The following is a 20,121-nucleotide window of genomic DNA, read 5'->3' as shown; positions in this document are numbered from 1 at the left end:
ACTAGCACCATCACAATTCCCTCATTCTTAACAGGACCACGGTTCATTGTAAAACTACATAAATGCAAAAAAAAATGGATCTTCTTTTTCTTCACTGATTAGTTGTTGTTAGGTCAGTTCCCCAGGGGTCTGATGCACATAAGGCTATTTGAAAAATCTGCCTTGAAAAGATGCTCAACATCTTTCATTAGTAGAGAAATGCAGATCAAAATTACGATTGGGTATCACCTCACATCAGTCAGAATAGACAGAATCAAAAAGTCTACAAATAATAAATACTAGAGAGGGTGTGGAGAAAAAGGAACCCTCCTAAGCCATTGGTGGGGATGTAAATTGGTACAATCACTATGGGGAACAGTATGGAGTTTCTTTAAAAAATTAAAAATACAGCTACTATATGATCCAGCAATCCCACTCCTGAACATATATCCAGAAAAGTTAAAAACTCTAAATTGAAAAAAATGCATGCACTCCAATGTTCATGGACTTCCCTGGTGGCTCAGTTGGTAAAGAATTCCCCTGCGATGTGGGAGACCTGGGTTCAATCCCTGGGTTGGGAAGATCCCCTGGAGAAGGGAACAGCTACCCACTCCAGTATTCTGGCCTGGAAAATTCCATGGACTGTATAGTCCATGGAGTTACAAAGAGTCGGACACAACTGAGTGACTTTCACTTTCCAATGTTCATGGCAGTACTACTCACAATTGCCAAGACATAGAAGCAACCTAAATGTCCATCAAGAGGTGAATGGATAAAGAAGATGTGGTGATATGTATATTATATTATCATAATTTCCATTATATATAATATAATATACTATGTGCTATAATATATATGTTGTAATATAATATACATAATGGGATATTATATATTATACATAATGGAATATTATTAAGCCATAAAAAGAATGAAATAATGCCATTTGCCACAACTTGGATCGACTTAGAGATTATCATACTCAGTTAAGTCAGACAGAGAAAGACAAATATATATCACTTATACGTAAAATCTAAAAAAAAAAATACAAATGAACTTATGTACAAAACAGAAACAAACTCACAGACTTAGAAAGCAAACTTATGGTTACCAAGGGGGAAAAATGAGGAGAAGGGATAAATTAAGAATTTGGGAGTAACATACACAGTACTATATATAAACTGGATAAACACCAAGGACCTACTGTATAGCACGGGGAACTATACTCATTATTTTATAATAATCTATATGGGAAAAGAACCAGAAAAAATATGCAATATAGCCAAATCACTTTACTATACACTTGAAACTAACATAATGTTGTAAATCAACTATACTTCAATAAAAAATAAATTAAAAAAAAAAGAAGTACCTTAAAGAAAAAAGAAAACTTGTCTTACATTTAAACCTTGCATCTTCTCTTTAAAAGTTTTCTATTTATATGCCCCCAAATGATTTACATCTTCCATCTAGTCACTGTTAAGAAAAACTATACAAAACTTAGAGACAAATCAAAAAGGGAGGCACCTCATCCTTTCACTATATTAATAGTAAGGAGAAGAAAGCTCACCCAAGGATTATCTAGGGAGATGTACTTTTCTCACTTTATCATTGATTGAAAGTCAAAGACTTCATGAAGTTACACAAAAACTTAAAAAGAGTTTTGTCCAGGAGAGATGCAAATGATTTTTGTCCAACAGAAAAAATAATCCCAGGATTTTTTGCCGTGAAGGAAAGGTTTGTATCTAACACAGCCATTTTAACCTAACTTTCCTTTTGTTAAGTTACTTATATATACTGAGCTCTTCACATACTCTTCAAACTAGGCTTTTAAAAAAATTTCTATTTATTTTTTAGTTGGTGGAAAATTGATTTACAGTTTTGTGTTGGTTTTTGCTGTACATCAATGCAAATCAGTCATAATTATATGTATGTGATGTGCTTTGCTTAGTTGCTCAGTCGTGTCCAACTCTTTACAACCCCCATGGACTGTAGCCCGCTATGCTCCTCTGTCCATGGGGATTCTCCAGGCAAGAATACTGGAGTGGGTTGCTGTGCCCTCATCCAGGGGATCTTCCCCACCCAGGGATCAAATCCAGGTCTCCCACATTGCAAGCAGAATCTTTACCATCTGAGCCACAAGGAAAACCCAAGAATACTGGAGTGGGTAGTCTATCCCTTCTCTGGGGATCTTCCTGACCCAGGAATCAAACCAGGGTCTCCTGGAGTTATGGCCATTGCAGATGGATTCTTCACCAGCTAAGCTACCAGGGAAGCCCAATTATATATATATATATATATATTTAAAAATGGATATATATATCTCTACTTCCTCCTGAGCCTCTCTCCCCTCCCCCCATCCCACCCCTTTAGGTCATCACAGAGCACTAGACTGGGCTTCCTGTGTTATTTAGCAACTTCCCACTATCTATTTTATATATGATATTGTATATATATCAATGCTACTTTGTCAATTCGTCCCACCTTTCCCCTCCCCTTGCTGTGTCCACAAATCCATTCTCTAGTAGATTCATCATTACTATTTTTCTAGATTCCATATATATGCATTAATATGCAATACTTTTTCTGACTTACTTCACTCTGTATAACAGGTTCTAGGTTCATCCATCTCACTAAAACTGACTCAAATTCATTCATTTTTCTGGCTGAGTAATATTTCATTGCATAAATGAACCACAACTTCTTTATCCATTCTTCTGTCAATGGACATTAGGTTGCTTTCATGTCCTGGCTATTGTAAATACTCCTGCAATGAACACTGGGGCACATGTGCTTTTAGAATTGTGGTTTTCTCAGGGTATATACTCAGTAGTAGAATTGCTGGGTCATATGGTAGATATATTCCAAGTTTTTTTTAAGGAATCTCCAAAGGGTTTTCCACAATGGCTGTATCAGTTTACATTCCCACCAACAGTGCAGGAGGGTTCCCTTTTCTTCACATCCTCTCCAGCATTTATTGTTTGCAGACTTTTTGGTGATGGCCATTCTGACTGGTGTAAAGTGATACCTTATTGTACTTTTGATTTGCATTTCTCTAATAATGAGCGACGTTGAGTATTTTTTCATATGTTTACTGGCTGTCCAAACCAGTTTTAATATCCTACTGGTCCCTGCATTAACTGAGTTGAATAAAATCTTTGACATATGTATAAGAATCATGATATGATCTTTTTTGAAAATGATACCTTAGTGTCTCTTAACACCTCACACCTCCACCTACAGGCAAGTAGGTTCTGGGCTACTCCTGCGGGAATATAAACCAAAATGAAAAATTACTGAGGTTAAGAAAAACATATATTCAATCTTTGAAGAGGAAAATAATAATCAATCACCGTAGAAACCAAAGTGGTAATGACTTTTATTTGGCCCTTATTCTCTTCCCTTTGTTGGGAAAATGGAAGCTCTGGGTTCAAGCACTAAGAGAGGGCAAGAGGATGCATTGCTTGTAAACTAGAGGTACTTGGTTCTCGGATTTGATTACAAATCTTTTCTCCTCTCATTGAAATCCCTAGGATCCTTTGGCTGACATACTGAGAACACTTCATTTCCTTTTTACTTGTTAAAAAATAATTATCATTCAATTTCCTGAGGTACAACGCTTATCTTCTTGCCTATCCCTGTTTTCAAAGGTCACTTGCGTCATATTTCAGGTTTGAGTAACATTTGGTTATTACCCACCAGTGTCGGTCAGGTGGGGATAAGCCATGTCCCCTCCCTTCAAGGAAGTCACAGTCTCAGAAAGAGAGGACAAAAGAGCAGAGGGCACCCAGGTCAGTGGAGGACAGAGAGACAGTCTGGAAGGATATACTATGATCTGCCTATGAATAAGTGAGAGAAGTCTGAAGTGAGAAAAGAGGGTAAGGGGTTCCACCTTAAGGAGTGTTCCACCTTAACGCATAAAGACATTGGGCTGAAGCCCAGCTGGACTTGAAGTTATTTTTCTAGGAAATGAATCAGGAACCTGTGGATGAGGTACCCTAACTTTAGAAACTAGGTAACAGCCCTTAAGTCTTATACCATTTAATCATTTAGCAAACATTTTCTAGGAGAACCAAATTTGTTTTTAGTTTGGGTGTTTCTTTTTGCTGTGCTGCGTGGCCTGTGGGATTTTAGTTCCCCAAACAAGGATCGAACCCGCACCCCCTGCAGTGGAAGCACAGAGTCTTAACCACTGGATGGTTGAGGACGTCCCTGTGTTATTTTTAATTTTTTCAGTTAGTGAGGAATAATAACACACTTAAAAAAAAAAAATAACATGCTCTTAAGTGGTCTTATGTGCTAAACTTTGGCCTTGAACCAAACCCCAGGGACATACCAGTAAGACAGCAGCTTTGCAGAGGAGACAAAAGCCAGGCCTCTGACATGAAGGGAAGAGAAAGCCTGGGATTCAGTCTGGGGCAAGAAACGTCCCCTCGAGATACAAATAATGTGAGCCCATGTATCAGTGTTATATCCCCACGCTTGCTTCTGTCATACAAGGCCTTAGGCTTTTCATGAGTGACTTCCTCCTGCTATTGCCATGAGGTTCATTTTAACGAAACTATTTGTTCTGATATAAAAGTATACCAGCTAGGAAATAAAGAAGAACACAAAATAGAAATCACCCCATAACACCACATCACAGAGGTAATGCTCAGTATTTTGGTTTAGGTACTCCTTCAGTGTATACCTGCAATAGTTTGCCAGAGGCTGCCATAACAAAGTAACACAAGTTGAATGACTTGGACAACAGAAATTTATTACTTTTCACAGTTCTGGAGACTAGAAATCCAAATCAAGGTGCCAGGGGAGTTGGTTCCTTCTGAAGGCTGTGTTTCAGGTTTCTCTCCTGGGCTTGTAGATGGCTGTCTTCTCCCTGTCTCTTCACATCATCTTCTCTCTCTGCATATCTGTCTGTGTCCAAATTTCCCCTTTTTATAAGGACACCATGTGACTCAGACAGTAGAGAATCCACCTGCAAAGCAGGAGACCTGGGTTGGGAAAATTCCCTGGAGAAGGGAATGGCAACCCACTCCAGTATTCTTGCCTGGAGAATCCCATGGACAGGGGAGCCTGGTGGGCTCCTGTGGTCCATAGGGTCACAAACAGTCGGACACGACTGAGTGGCTAACACTTTCACAGTCATTGGATTAGGATCCACCCTAATGACTTCATTTTAGCTTAATTAACTCTGTAAACACTTTATGTCCAAATAAGGTCATATTATAAGGTACTTGGGGGTTATGACTCCAACACTCCTTTTTTTTTTTTTGCTGAGAGGGGGATACAATTCAATGTCTAACAGTACTTGACATATTGACTGAGCTGATTATTCTCTGCTTGCCCCCATTTTCCACTTCTTGCTTTGTGCCCAGAGAGGGTGACCTCTACAAATAACATCAATGGCCTCTCTGCATCTGGCTTCCAGTTGGGTTGAGCCAATAGGAGACACCGGCAGAAGATCAGAGAGCAGAAAGGGGGAAGAAATTTGGTATTCATTTGCTCCATTTCTGCCCCTCGCCACTCCAGACCAAGGATTAGAAAGGGTTTCCCCACTGTTACTAGTGCCTGGAAACCCCAATATCTCATTTTGGTCTTCTTAACCCTATCCACACCTCTACATATTCAGTCAGTCAGTCATGTCTGACTCTTTGTGACCCCATGAACTGTAGCCTGCCAGGTTCCTCTGTACATGGGATTCTCCAGGCAAGAATACTGGAGTGGGTAGCCATTCCCTTCTCCAGGGGATCTTCCCAACCCAGGGATCAAACCCCGGTCTACTGCATTGCAGGCAGATTCTTTACCATCTGAGATACCAGGAAAGCCCATGTACACCTCTGTAAGTAGTCAGTTAAATCTTTGATAAAGCATGAATTTCCTTTCAGGACGCTGGCTAATACTTAGACATACAACATATTTTATATAGTTGACATACTGTTTGTTAGGAAAAATATCCAAAATTGGAAAAAGGCAAAGGGGAGGAGACATATCCTTTCAAAGTCGCATTGTGAGTATCGTATGACAAAATAATTTAATTCTCTAGGAGAACATACCTGTGTTTGACTTTACTGTTTACTGTTTAATTAGAGCCCAAACACTGGGAAGTTATATGTTAACTTGGAGATTATTTTTGTCTAGTAAAAAGATAACTTCAAAGGTTATAGTTTTATTGCCCTGTGAGTTATTTAATCAGTTGTGTATTATATATAACCCTTATTCTAACATTCTTTTTTATTAAGATCTATAGATACACTGTCTATTTTTTTATTACAATAATATGTTTTATTTAACCCAGAATACCCCAAATTTTATCACTTCAACATGCAATCAACATAAGAATAGCTGATAGCTATTGTACATTCTGTTTTTTGGAACTAAATCTTTGAAATTCGGTGCATTTTTTTCTCTTTTTTATTTTTTAAACTATGAAGGTATGATACCACATTTACAGGAGACTTGGAAAATACAGAACAAAATTACATATAGTTCCCCCTATATATTACAATCATTTTTAAGTAAATAAGATGTTTAGTTGGAGTTTCAATATCAACCTCTTAAAAATTCATAGAATGAATATACAGAAAAGTAGTTGGGTCTCCCACATTGCAGGTGGATTCTTTTACCGCCTGAGCCACCAGTGAAGCCCATAACACTTTAAGTATCAAACTCTCAAAAATTAATAGAATGAATAGACTGAAAAGTAGAAGGATATACTAGACCTGAAAAGTACTATGAACCAATTCAACATAATTAAGATTTATGCAATTTTCACACAACAGTAGGATACAAATTCTATTAAAGTTCCCAAAGACTATAAACTGGGAAATACTAGAATGTACCCAGGGACATAAAACAAGGTGCAAAAATTTCATGGTCTAAAGGTATTGAAATCATACAGAGTCTGTCCTCTTATCACTGTGGAATTCTGTTAGAAATCAATATCAATATCAAAAGATATTTTAAAATAACCCACAGTTTTAATAGCAATGTGACATTTATCAAGAGAGATCTTTGACTTAGCCACTGAAAGCCTCAATAAAGTTAGAAGACTGAAAAAAACCACAGAGGGTGATTGCAGAGAAGAAAGCATTTAAATGAGAAATTAATATTAAAGATACTTTAAATGTCCATTTTTAAATGATGGGTGTATGTAAAAAGCTATAACAAGGAAAATTAGAAAATATCTGTAACAGAATAAAAATGAAAAGAGAATTTACCAGAATTCATTGCATGCAGCAGATGCTGCTCAATGCAACTTAATACAATGTGGAATCTTGAGTAAAGCGTGAAAACACATAATGGACACTGGCATAAACCATTGTGAAATTTGAACAAAATCTCTGGTGACTAATACTGATACCCAGTCTATTAAATGCTCTTTGAACCAGCTTTAGAATCTCACTGATGCCCTCATGAATAAATCAAAAAAACTTTGATGCACTTTTATTCTATATTTATGTGAATTTAATTGTTACTTTTTTGAAAAGTATGCTTTGACATACTCCACACAGTTTTGCATTGTATTTTTTAAACTTAACATGTCATCAGCTAATTTCACTCAACCATTACAAATGTTGGAGATTTAGGTTACTTCTCCTCTTCAGCTGTTATAAATAAGTTTTGCTGATGATCTTCACTTTTAACTGTAGTTCATATGTAGGCAAATGTTTGTGGGAAGAAGAATGATATACAGTTTGCACCAGGCTTTCACCTCCTATATTCAGGATGGTCCTGCCCTCTTTTTCTTCCCTGTCCTACTGTCATCTCATCACCCCATTGCAGCCAGGACAGAGGCCTTCTGGGATTTACAGCCAGTTTGGGGCATGGCATGAGCACACTCCTTGCTGACAATAGTACCAGACATGTAGTGAATAGTTATTATGTCTGGACACTCTGCCAAGCGTCTGATATACATTATCACTTCTGGTCCCCATGACTACCCATTACTCAGGCTCTGTTATTATCACCCTTTTCTCCCTGTGAAAAGGCTAAGTTGGGATTTAAACCCACGTCTGACCATAACTCATCTCACACATTCAGTCGTGTCCGACTCTTTTCGACCCCATGAACCACAACATGCCAGGCCGCCCTGTCCATCACCAACTCCCAGAGTTTACCCAAACCCATGTTCACTGAGGCAGTGATGCCATCCAACAACTCATCCTCTGTTGTCCCCTTCTCCTCCTGCCCTCAATCTTTCCCAGCATCTGGGTCTTTTCAAATGAGTCAGTTCTTCGCATCAGGTGGCCAAAGTATTGGAGTTTCAGCTTCAACATCAGTCCCTCCAATGAACACCCAGGACTGATCTCCTTTAGGATGGACTGGTTGAATCTCTTTGCAGTCCAAGGGACTCTCCGGAGTCTTCTCCAACACCACAGTTCAAAAGCATCAATTCTTCGGCACTCAGCTTTCTTTACAGTCCAACTCTCATATCCATACATGACCACTGGAAAAAACCATAGCCTTGACTAGACGGACCTTTGTTGACAAAGTAATGTCTCTGCTTTTTTTTTTTTTCCATTTATTTGTATTAGTTGGAAGCTAATTACTTTACAATATTGTAGTGGTTTTTGCCTTACATTGACATGAATCAGCCATGGATTTACATGTGTTCCCCATCCTGATCCCCCCTCCCACCTCCCTCCCCATCCCATCCCTCTGGGTCTTCCCAGTGCACCAGCCCTGAGCACTTGTCTCATGCATCCAACCTGGGCTGGCGATCTGTTTCACACTTGATAATATACATGTTTAAATGCTATTCTCTCAGATCATCCCACCCTCGCCTTCTCCCACAGAGTCCAAAAGTCTGTTCTATACATCTGTGTCTCTTTTTCTGTCCTGCATATAGGGTTATCGTTACCATCTTTCTAAATTCCATATATATATATATGTGTTAGCATACTGTATTGGTGTTTATCTTTCTGGCTTACTTCACTCTGTATAATGAGCTCCAGTTTCATCCATCTCATTAGAACTGATTCAAATGAATTCTTTTTAATGGCTGAGTAATATTCCATTGTGTATATGTACCACAGCTTTCTTATCCATTTGTCTGCTGATGGGCATCTAGGTTGCTTCCATGTCCTGGCTATTATATGTCTCTGCTTTTTAATATGCTATCTAGGTTGGTCATAACTTTCCTTCCAAGGAGTAAGCTTCTTTTAATTTCATGACTGCAATCACCATCTGCAGTGATTTTGGAGCCCAGAAAAATAAAGTCAGCCACTCTTTCCACTGTTTCCCTGTCTATTTGCCATGAAGTGCTGGGACTGGATGCCATGATCTTAGTTTTCTGAATGTTGAGCTTGAAGCCAACTTTTTCACTCTCCTCTTTCACTTTCATCAAGAGGCTTTTTAGTTCTTCTTCACTTTCTGTGATAAGGGTGGTGTCATCTGCATGTCTGAAGTTATTGATATTTCTCCCAGCAATCTTGATTCCAGCTTGTGCTTCCTCCAGCCCAGCATTTCTCATGATGTACTCTGCATATAAGTTAAATAAGCAGGGTGACAATATACAGCCTTGATGTACTCCTTTTCCTATTTGGAACCAGTCTGTTGTTCCATGTCCAGTTCTAACTGTTCCTTCCTGACCTGCATACAGGTTTCTCAAGAGGCAGGTCAGGTGGTCTGGTATTCCCATCTCTTTCAGAATTTTCCACAGTTTATTGTGATCCACACAGTCAAAGGCTTTGGCATAGTCAATAAAGCAGAAATAGATGTTTTTCAGGAACTCTCTTGCTTTTTCGATGATCCAGCGGATGTTGGCAATTTGATCTCTGGTTCCTCTGCCTTTTCTAAAACCAGCTTGAACATCTGGAAGTTCACGGTTCACGTATTGCTGAAGCCTGGCTTGGAGAATTTTTAGCATTACTTTACTAGCGTGTTAGATGAGTGCGAAAACCTTAGCCGTGGCCATACAAAAACAGGTCATGAGCCATATTTTGGTTTATTGACTCCTCCTGTTTCATGTCACTGATTCTCCCTGCAGATTTGTCTAATTTGTTAAATCCAATCACTGCAGTCTTCATTTTGGTTACAGTATTTTTTAGCTCCAGGAGTTATTTGGTTCTTTTTAATAGTTGCCAGTTCCTGCCAAATTTTTGTTTTGTCCTTTATCTCCTTAAGCACAGGAAAGTTAATTATTTTAAAGTCTGTATCTCATAATTCTAATATTTGTAACATGTGTGAGTCTGTTTCTTATTTTCTATAAATTCTGCTGGCTTTTGTAAATGGCATCTTTATTTTTCATGTGTTTCATTCAAATGTCTCATCTTCAAATGCTGGACACTGTATTTGCAAACATGTTTGTAGAAACGATTTGATGCATGAATGTTCTTTTCCTTCAGAGAAGATTTATGTTTACTTCAGTGTGGTATCTGAGCATGCCAGCAGTTTCAGAAGCTCAGAATCACTAGCCAAGTTCAGTGATTGAGAAGATTCTAGGCTGAGATATAGTTCTTGGGAGAGTTTATCTCTGGTTATAGGATGTAACCCTTTGGGGTAAAGATTTACATCTTTTCTTATTTCCTTGACATGTTCCTTTGCTTGGCCAAACTGTGGAAAGTTCTGCTCAGCTTTTCAGCTTCTCAGCTTCCAGTCTGGAATTAATATAAATGCCCAGGGCCAAAGCAGTTTCTTGGGCTTCATCTCCCAGATCTCCCTGTGCAAGGAGATCTAGGTAGCACTCTAGTGCCTTTACACAGGCCATTTCTATCTCATCCATAATCTCTAGTAGTCCCACAGTTATTTACATGGATCAAATCCCCTAGTTCACCTTCCAGAAGTGGGAATCCAGAGACAAATTCTCTATGCAAAGGCATTTGGACTTTATTATTGAAAGAGACAGTTGAGAAGAGGTTTACACTGTCCTTCAAAAGCTCCAAAGAAGATAGAACAAACAAACAAATGAAAACCCACTAACACATACCTGTTAACTTGGTTTAAATGTCCTCTGTAGCATATTTTAATATACAACAATTGTTGAAATCTTTAATAAAGAAAAACATTTCTAGGTTATTATTAATTATGTTATACTCTAAAACCAACAAGGATTGGCTGCATATTTTTGTTGAAAAATTAAACAAACCAAATGAAAATACTTTCCTTTGTAAAACATGTTTTCAACTGTAATTTTAACAGAACGTTTCTTGAATTAAATAAAATATTATATTTATAATATAATATGTAATATGTAATATTATATAATAATATATAATATGTAATATTATACAATAATATATAATATATAATATTATACTATAATATATAATATAATACAATAACATAAATATAATATAATAATATATTATATATTATATGTTATATATAATATTATATATAATATATACATTTATAAAATATATTAAATATTATATTATATACCTATTATATATTATTATTTGTATTTATATATTTATATTATTTTAATTATATTATTATATATTATATATTGTGTATATTATTGTATATAATTATATATTAGTATATAATACATATATTTTATAATATTTTTATAATTATATATTATATAGCATATCATACATGTCATATAATATATATTATATATCTTATACATTAATATAATTATATAATTATATAAATTATATTGATTTATATAAAATATTATATAATTATATATACATATATTTATATTACATATAATTGTGTATTATTATATATTAATATATTATATCATACCATATATGTCATATAATATATATTAAACTATATATTATAAATATATGTTATGTTTATATTTATATATGTATAAAATATAAATTTATAGGGTTCCATATGGAAGGTCATTTTCTTCTACTCGATCCATCAGGGACATATATTCTCCATACTTACGATGATGCTTGGGCAGGTTATGCTTCATAAAGTCCTTTGTTAGCATCCTGTTCCCTTTCTGTGCACAAGTGAATGGGCTCTTCTAAGGATCCAACAAGACCATGACAAACGTTATACTCGCTAATGTTAATGGGAGAAGAAAACCAAACACTTCCCTTCACTTCTAGGTCTGGGTGGTGAGGCCCTGAGTAGAGAGCAGTCTTAACCATGTGGCTCACGGGCACTCTCCAGCCTGAAAAAGGGTACACCACAGCACCCGCACCCCAGAGGCTATGGGAAGGAATCTACACAGTGTTGGCCCAGCAACAGCTAGCCTGGGCTTCTGTCCTTGGAGGAAGACTTGACAACTGTGGTCCTTACCATTGGCTGGAGGAAAATCTGTTTGTTTATGAAAGCAAAGGCTAAGGTAAAAAGGTTATTACCCAAGGTCTGTGACCTCTTTCTGCTCACCTAGCCCAGTGACTGGGAGGCGGGATGTGATGGGTGAAACATCCCAATCGTCCGAGGGAAGATTTAACCATTTTAACTCACGCAATTTCTGCCTTGTGACTGCCACCTATCTGCCCCTCTCGTCCACTCCTTTTTATTCCTGATTCTAGTCAAAGTGTTGGCTGTGGGTCTTGCTAGATAATTTGGATTTGCTGAGCCACCCTTGTCATGCCCAAGCCACTCCTTCCTCCTTTCTTTGAGAATCGCTGGTGTGATTTTTCATGGTTTTTTCTTTATTGGGTGATCTTTCTCTTACCTAGGGATCGAACCCAGATCTCCTGTATTGCAGGGTCTGCATTTGCCTGTTCATTTTAAGATGGTCAGACATTTGCTAAAAACTTCCTTTTTCTCGGCATCCAATGTAGGTCATACCATCTACTGCTTAACAGAGGCTGTTCTGTGTCTAGGTGAAGTGGATTTGCGAAGATGCTAGTTTGATCGACAAGAAGATGCAGAACCTGAAGCAATGTTCCCAACCTGTTTTCTTTAGTCAGCATTACTTAGATTCTGGGTTTGTTTGTTTTTCTGTTTTGAAGATGCAATTTGTATACAGTAAAATTCACTCCTTCTGTGTTTTGATAAATGCATACAGTTGTGCAATTATACTACAACTAAAATACAGAAAAGTCTTGTTTCCCCAAAGATACCCTCAGGCCCCACTGTAGTCAACTCCTGCCCCTAGTCCCCGTCCCTGGTAACTACTAACCAGTTTACTGCTATCATACGTTTACCTTTTCCAGGCAGTCATAGTAATAGAATCATAGAATATGTAGCTTTTTGTATCTGGGTTCCCTCATTTTGCATAATACATTCCTCCAGGTTTTTGCACGTATCAGTGGTTTGTTCCTGTTTTATCACTGAAGAATGTTTTATGATATTGATGTACTTAATTTGTACAAATTGTTATCCATTGAGAGGTATTTGGATTGCTTATAGTTTTTACCAATTATGAATTAAGCCTAGGTTTATTTATGAACAGTTTTTTGTGTGAATATAAAATTTCCTCTCTTTAAGGTCAACATCCAGGAGTGAGATTGCTGGGTCTCATAGGGAGTGTATGTTTACTGCCCAAACATTTTTCGAAGTGGCTGTATCATTTTAAATTCCCATCAGGAAATTATGAGAATTCTGGTTGCCCCTCATCTTCACCAGTTTCTTGGCACTGCCATTATTCTTAAGAATGTTATCCATTATAATAGCAGTGCAGTGGTATTTCTTTGTGGGTTTCATTTAAATTTTCCTAATAACTAATGACGCTGAGCTTATTTTCATGTGTTTATTTGCCATCAATGAATCTTCTTTAATGAAATGTCTCTTCTAAATCTTAGCCCATTTATTATTTGGATTATGTGTTTTCTTATTACTGAGTTATCCAGAGTTCTTTTTTTATTTTTTAAGAGATAACCTACAAACCGTAAAATTTACCCTTTTGGTCTACAAGACAGTGATTTTTAGTATATTCACAAATTGATGCAACCACTCCTACTGTTAATTTCAGAACATCTTCATCACTTCAACAAGACCCCTTAGTCACTAGTAGTCACTCTCTATTCTCCCTTCTCTAGCTTCTGGAAATCACTAATCTATTTTCCATCTCCACAGATTTGCCTATTTTAGACATTTCATATAAATGAAATCATACAATGTGTAAACTTTTGTGTCTGGCTTCATTCACTCAGCATAATGTTTTCATGGTTCAGCCATGTTGTAGCATGTGTCAGTACTTCTTCCTTTTTACTGCTGAATAATATTTCATTATATGAATATACCATATTTTGCTGATCCATTTATAAGTTGATGGACATTTTGGGTTGTTTTCACTTTTTCACTATTAAATAATGTTGCTATGAACATTTGTATACAAGTTTTTTGCATGGGTGTATGTTTTCATTTCTCTTGTATATTTAACTAGGAGTTGCTGAATCATATAATAAATCTATACTTCAAGAATCACCAAATTTTTCCACAGCAGCTGCACTATTTTACATTCTCACCAGCAATATATGAGGGTTCCAATTTTTCCCCATCCTTGTCAACACTTGTTATTATCTTTTTTATTATGTCATCCCAGTGAGTGTAAAGTGGTGTCTTATTGTGGTTTTGACTTGCATTTTTCTAATGACTAATGACCACCTGATGCAAAGATCTGACTCATTTCCCTGATGCTGGGAAAGATTGAAGGCAGGAGAAGGGGATAACAGAGGATGAGATGGTTGGATGGCATCACCGATTCAATGGACATGAGTTTGAGCAAGCTCCGGGAGATGGTGAAGAACAGGGAAGGCTGGCATGCTGCAGTCCATGGGGTCACAAAGAGTCAGACATGTCTGAGCAACTGAACAACAAAATGGCTAATGACAGCAAACATCTTTTCATGTGCTTATTGGCCATTTGTATATCTTTTTTTGGAAAAAATGTCTACTCAAATCCTTCTGAATTTGATTAATTGGGTCTTTTCTATTTAAGTTTTAAAGTTCTTTATGTATTCCTGATACAAGTCCTTTATTAGGTATATGATTTGCAAGTATTTTTCCCATTCTGTGGGTTGTCTCTTCACTTTCTTGATGATGTCCTTTAAAGCACAGAAGTTTCATAGCTTTGACAATGTCCAATTTATCTATTTTTTGTTTGTTTTTTTTTCTTTTGGCATCATATCTAAGAAGCCATTGCTTAATCTAAGGTTATAAAGATTTATGTCTGTCTTTTTTCCTAGCAGTTTTATAGTTTTAGCACTTTCATTTAGGTAAAAAATTTTGGTCACTGATTGTGTGGAATAGATTTTTCCATTCTTTTGCTTTCAATGTATTTGTGTCTTTGAGACTAATGTGTGTCTCCTGTAGACATCATAGAGTTGGAGCATGTTTTTCTTATGCGTTCTGCCAAGTTCTGCCAAGTTCTGATTAGAGTGTTTCTAGGGAATGGCCAGGAAAAAGTCAGATAATGACTATTCTGCTGGAATAGGGCTTTTGGAGAGCTCCAAAATTCTTCTGTACCCAGTGGCTGCTAGGTTGCTAGTTTTCACAGCTTCTTTTGTTGTTAACACTGTTGCATTTCAAGACTTAGGAGGATCTGGGAAGAAGAGGACCTTATGAGGCAAGTTAAAGTACCACAAAGCTCCCTATTCTTACTGACATGCCACTGCTTTTGCTTGAATAAGCATTCCTTGAATTGTTGCGAGCCTTTGGTTACTTTCAGAGTTCTAAAAAGGTTGATGTGAACAATTTTTATCAGTGTTCTCATTGTTCTTACAGAAGAGTGAATTCTTGGAGGTCCTTACACACCATTCCCATGGATGTCATTCCTCCAAATGTGCTTTTTATCTAACCACCCATGAAGAAAAATATTTCATTTATTTTTTTATGAAAAATTAAAGCATCTATCTACTTTTCCGTACTAAAAAAGTAAAATGGAAAACATCTTAACAGGCAGGCACAATTAGGAGATACAAAGAAGTAAGGAGCAGAGAATAAATTTTATATAATTCAGAAAGATAAGGAGCAATTTGAAGCAATAGAGCAAAGTAACCCATATTTTCATTTTGTATTTTACAGAATTCAGCAAGTTAAGGCACCCAAACTCGAAACTCCCTGAACTTTTTCCTTCTAGCACCTAGATCTTCCTAAGATACTATACTAGTTCTCTATTGCTGCCAGACCAAATTACCACAAACCTAGCAGCTTAAAACAACACCATTGATTTGCTCACCATTCCATATGTCAGAAGTATCAGCAATCTCAGATATTTTCTCTACTCTGGGTTTCATAACAGGCTGAAATTAAGGTGCTGGCCAGGTTGCATTTGTTTCTGGAGGCTCTGAAGAATATTTCTCTTCCTAGACTGTGGCTCAGCTGGTAAAGAATCTGCCTGCAACGCGGGCAGATCGACCTGGGTTCAATCCCTGGATTGTGAAGATCCCCTGGAGAAGGGAAAGGCTACCCACTCCAGTATTCTGGCCTGGAGAATTCCATGGACTGTATAGTCCATGGGATTGCAAAGGGTAGGACACGACTGAGTGACTTTCACTTCACTTCACAGACCATTGAAGGAAATCCCTGGTGGTCCAGTTCATGCCTTTATTGCCAAGGATGCGGGTTCAGTACCTGGTTGGGGAACTAGGATCCCACAAGCTGTGCAGGGTCAAAAAAAGTTAAAAGACCATATATATTGTTGGTGGAACTCAGTTTTTTGCAGTTGTAGGACTGCTGACTATCACCCAGGGGCTGACTTCTGTTCTTAGAGACTATCCACATTTCTTGGCTTATGGCTTTCTATTGGCCATCTTCAAAACCAGCATTAGTGCATCAAGTTCTTCTTGTGCTTCGGGTCTCTCCAACTTCCTCTTTTGCCACCAACTAAAAAAAACCTCTCTGCTTAAAGAGATTCAAGTAGGTGGCGCTAATGGTAAAGACTGTGCAAGAGACACAGGTTTGATCCTTGGGTCCAGACAATCCCCTAGAGGAGGAAATGGCAACCCATTCCAGTATTCTTGCCTGGGAAATTCCACAGACAGAGGAGCCTGGAGGGCTACAGTCCATGGTCTCTCAAAGAGTCGGACACAACTGAGCACACAAACACACACATGATTAGATTAGGCTCACTGGGATAATCTATCTTAGGGCCAACTATGCTACAGAACATAACATAATTAGGGGAATCTGGGATTAGGGCATAAAATCTTGAAGGAGCCATTTTTGGAATTCTGCCTACTTAAATGAAAGCTAGTTTGTTTGCAAAATGATTGGTCTAAGTTTGAAGGCAAGAGATATTCCCACAAGAGAAAAAATTTCCCTCAATTTTTACTTTAGAAATTTGCAAACATACAAAAAGTGTATAATGTGCACATATACATCAAAAATTCAGTATGTATCAAATATCAATATATATCAAAATATTGATATATCAGTGTATATCAAGAAAGCAGTATAATGTACACATATGTATCAATAACCTCAGATATGCAGATGATACCACCCTTATGGCAGAAAGTGAAGAGGAACTGAAGAGCCTCTTGACGAAAGTGAAAGGGGAGAGTGAAAAAGCTGGCTTAAAACTCAACATTCAAAAAATGAAGATCATGGCATCTGGTCCCATCACTTCATGGCAAATAGATGGGGAAACAATGGAAATAGTGAGAAACTTTATTTTTGGGGGCTCCAAAAATCACTGCAGGTGGTGACTGCAGCCATGAAATTAAAAGATGCTTGCTCCTTGGAAGAAAAGCTATGACCAACCTAGACAGCATATTAAAAAGCAGAGACATTACTTTGCCCACAAAGGTCCATCTAGTCAAAGCTATGGTTTTTCCGGTAGTCATGTATGGATGTGAGAGTTGAACTATAAAGAAAGCTGAGCGCCAAAGAATTGATGCTTTTGAACTGTGTTGTTGGAGAAGACTCTTGAGAGTCCCTTGGACTGCAAGGAGATCCAACCAGTCCATCCTAAAGGAAATCAGTCTTGAATATTCATTGGAAGGACTGATGCTAAAGCTGAAACTCCAATACTTTGGCCACCTGATACGAAGAACTGACTCATTGAAAAAGATCCTGATGCTGGGAAAGATTGAAGGCAGGAGGAGAAGAGGATGACAGAGGATGAGATGGTTAGATGGCATCACCGACTCAATGGACTTGAGTTTGAGCAAGCTCTAGGAGTTGGTGATGGACAAGGAAGCCTGGTGTGCTACAGTCCATGGGGTCACAAAGAGTCGAACACGACTGAGTGACTGAACTGAACTGAACTGAACTGATATATCTACCAACTAGATTCGAGTTAAAATTTTGCCATGCCAGTGTGTTACTTACCTCGACTCTTAGCTTATGGGGGATAATAACCGGGACCCATGTCTACTCCTGTTTCCTGCGCCTGCTGACCCATAACCACCATGCATGATTGCATCTCCATCCACGTTGGCCAGGTGGTGTCCAGAGTGGCAATGCCTGCTAGGAGCTCTACAGCCTGATGGCCAGATGCCAAGTGACAATATTGGGGGAGGAGAGTCCTTCAAAACCTTCTTCAGTGAGACAGCTTCTGGCAAGCATGTGCCTAGGGCAGTGTTTGTAGACATGGAACCCACAGTCATTGATGAGATTCTCACTGGCACCTACTGCCAGCTCTTCCACCTTGAGCAGCTCATCACAGGCAAAGAAGATGCTGCCAATAACTATGCCCAAGGTCACTGCACCATTGGCAAGGGGATCATTGACCTCTTCTTGGACCAAATTTGGAAACTGGCTGACTAGTGCACAGGTCTTCAGGGCTTCTTGGTTTTCCACAGCTTTGGTGGGGGAACTGGTTCTCGGTTCACCTCCCTGCTGATGGAACGTCTCTCCGTCAATTATGGCAAGAAGTCCAAGCTGGAGTTCTCCATTTACCCAGCCATAGTTGAGCCCTACAACTCCATCCTCACCACACCCTACCCTGGAGCACTCTGATTGTGCCTTCATGGTAGACAATGAGGCCATCTATGACATCTGTCATAGAAATCTTGACATTGAGCACCCAGCCTACATGAATCTTAACCACCTTATTAGCCAGATAGGGTCCTCCATCACTGCTTGAGGTTTGATGGAGCCCTGAATGTGGATCTGACAGATTTCCAGACCAACCTGGTGCCCTATCCCCGCATCCACTTCCCTCTGGCCACATACGCCCCTGTCATCTCTGCTGAGAAAACCTACCATGCTTTCTGTAGCAGAGATCACCAATGCTTTCTTTGAGCCAACCAACCAGATGGTGAAATGTGACCCTCACCATGGTAAATACATGGCCTCCTGCCTGTTGTACCGTGGCAATGTGGTTCCCAAAGATGTCAATGCTATCATTGCCACCATCAAGACCAAGTGCAGCATCCAGTTTGTGGACTGGTGCCCCACTGGCTTCAAGGTTGGCAGTAATTACCAGCCTCCCACTGTGGTACCTGGCAGAGACCTGGCCAAAGTACAGCGAGCTGTGTGCATGCTGAGGACACCACAGCCATTGCTGAGGCCTGGGCTCGCCTGGACCACAAGTTTGACCTGATGTATGCCAAGCGTGCCTTTGTTCACTGGTACATGGGTGAGGACATGGAGGAAGGAGAGTTTTCTGAGGCCCAGGAGGACATGGCTGCCCTTGAGAAGAATTATGAGGAGATTGGTGTGGATTCTGTTGAGGTAGAGGGAGAGGAAGAAGGAGAGGAATACAAATTACCATTCCTTTGAGCCCTACAGCATGTCATACTCAGCTTCAGCATTAGTTGACAGGTATAAAAACTTTCTGACTAGATTGTCTTCACTTTCAACTATGATCATGTATTGCTTTTCCATGTGTGTCTGTAAGACTTACGTCCTATCTCAAAAGTAAAGATTTTAAGAAAGAAAAAAAATTTATTTTGCCTTAATAGTCTTTTCTATCAAGTATCATGATATCACACTCCTGATGTTTTTAAACGTGTATCTCCCAAGAATAAGGATATTTTCTTATATCACCACAATGCCATTTCATACCTAAGAAAAGTAGTGATATTTCCTTTAAAATATCTACTATGTAGTCCATATTCAAATCTCCCCAATTGTCCAAATGTGTTTTATACAGTTACTTTTACTTCAAAAAATGATCCAAAGTTAATGAAATGCATTTTTTTGGTAATTTCTTTGTTGTTGTTGTTTTTTAACCTAAAACTGTCTCCATGTCTTTTAAATTTGCATTTCAATGACTTTGAAGAGGCAAGATCAATTTGTAACCCTGTAGAATGTCTTCCATCTTTCTGGATTTGACTGTTTCCTTGTGGTATCGTTTAACTTATTCTCCTAGCCCCTGTATCCCATGCAA

At 38.3% G+C, this 20,121-nt stretch overlaps 1 pseudogene; it reads left to right on the top strand.

Annotated features, from left to right (window-relative positions):
• The first annotated feature begins 18,254 nt into the window (after positions 1–18,254).
• Positions 18,255–19,537, top strand: LOC133051780 (tubulin alpha-1B chain-like; annotated as a pseudogene).
• The last annotated feature ends 584 nt before the right edge of the window (positions 19,538–20,121 follow it).

This window comes from Dama dama, chromosome X, assembly GCF_033118175.1.
Source record: "Dama dama isolate Ldn47 chromosome X, ASM3311817v1, whole genome shotgun sequence".
Taxonomy (NCBI): domain Eukaryota; kingdom Metazoa; phylum Chordata; class Mammalia; order Artiodactyla; family Cervidae; genus Dama; species Dama dama.
The sequence above is the reverse complement of the archived record's forward strand: the minus strand, read 5'-3'. Positions and strand labels throughout refer to the sequence as shown.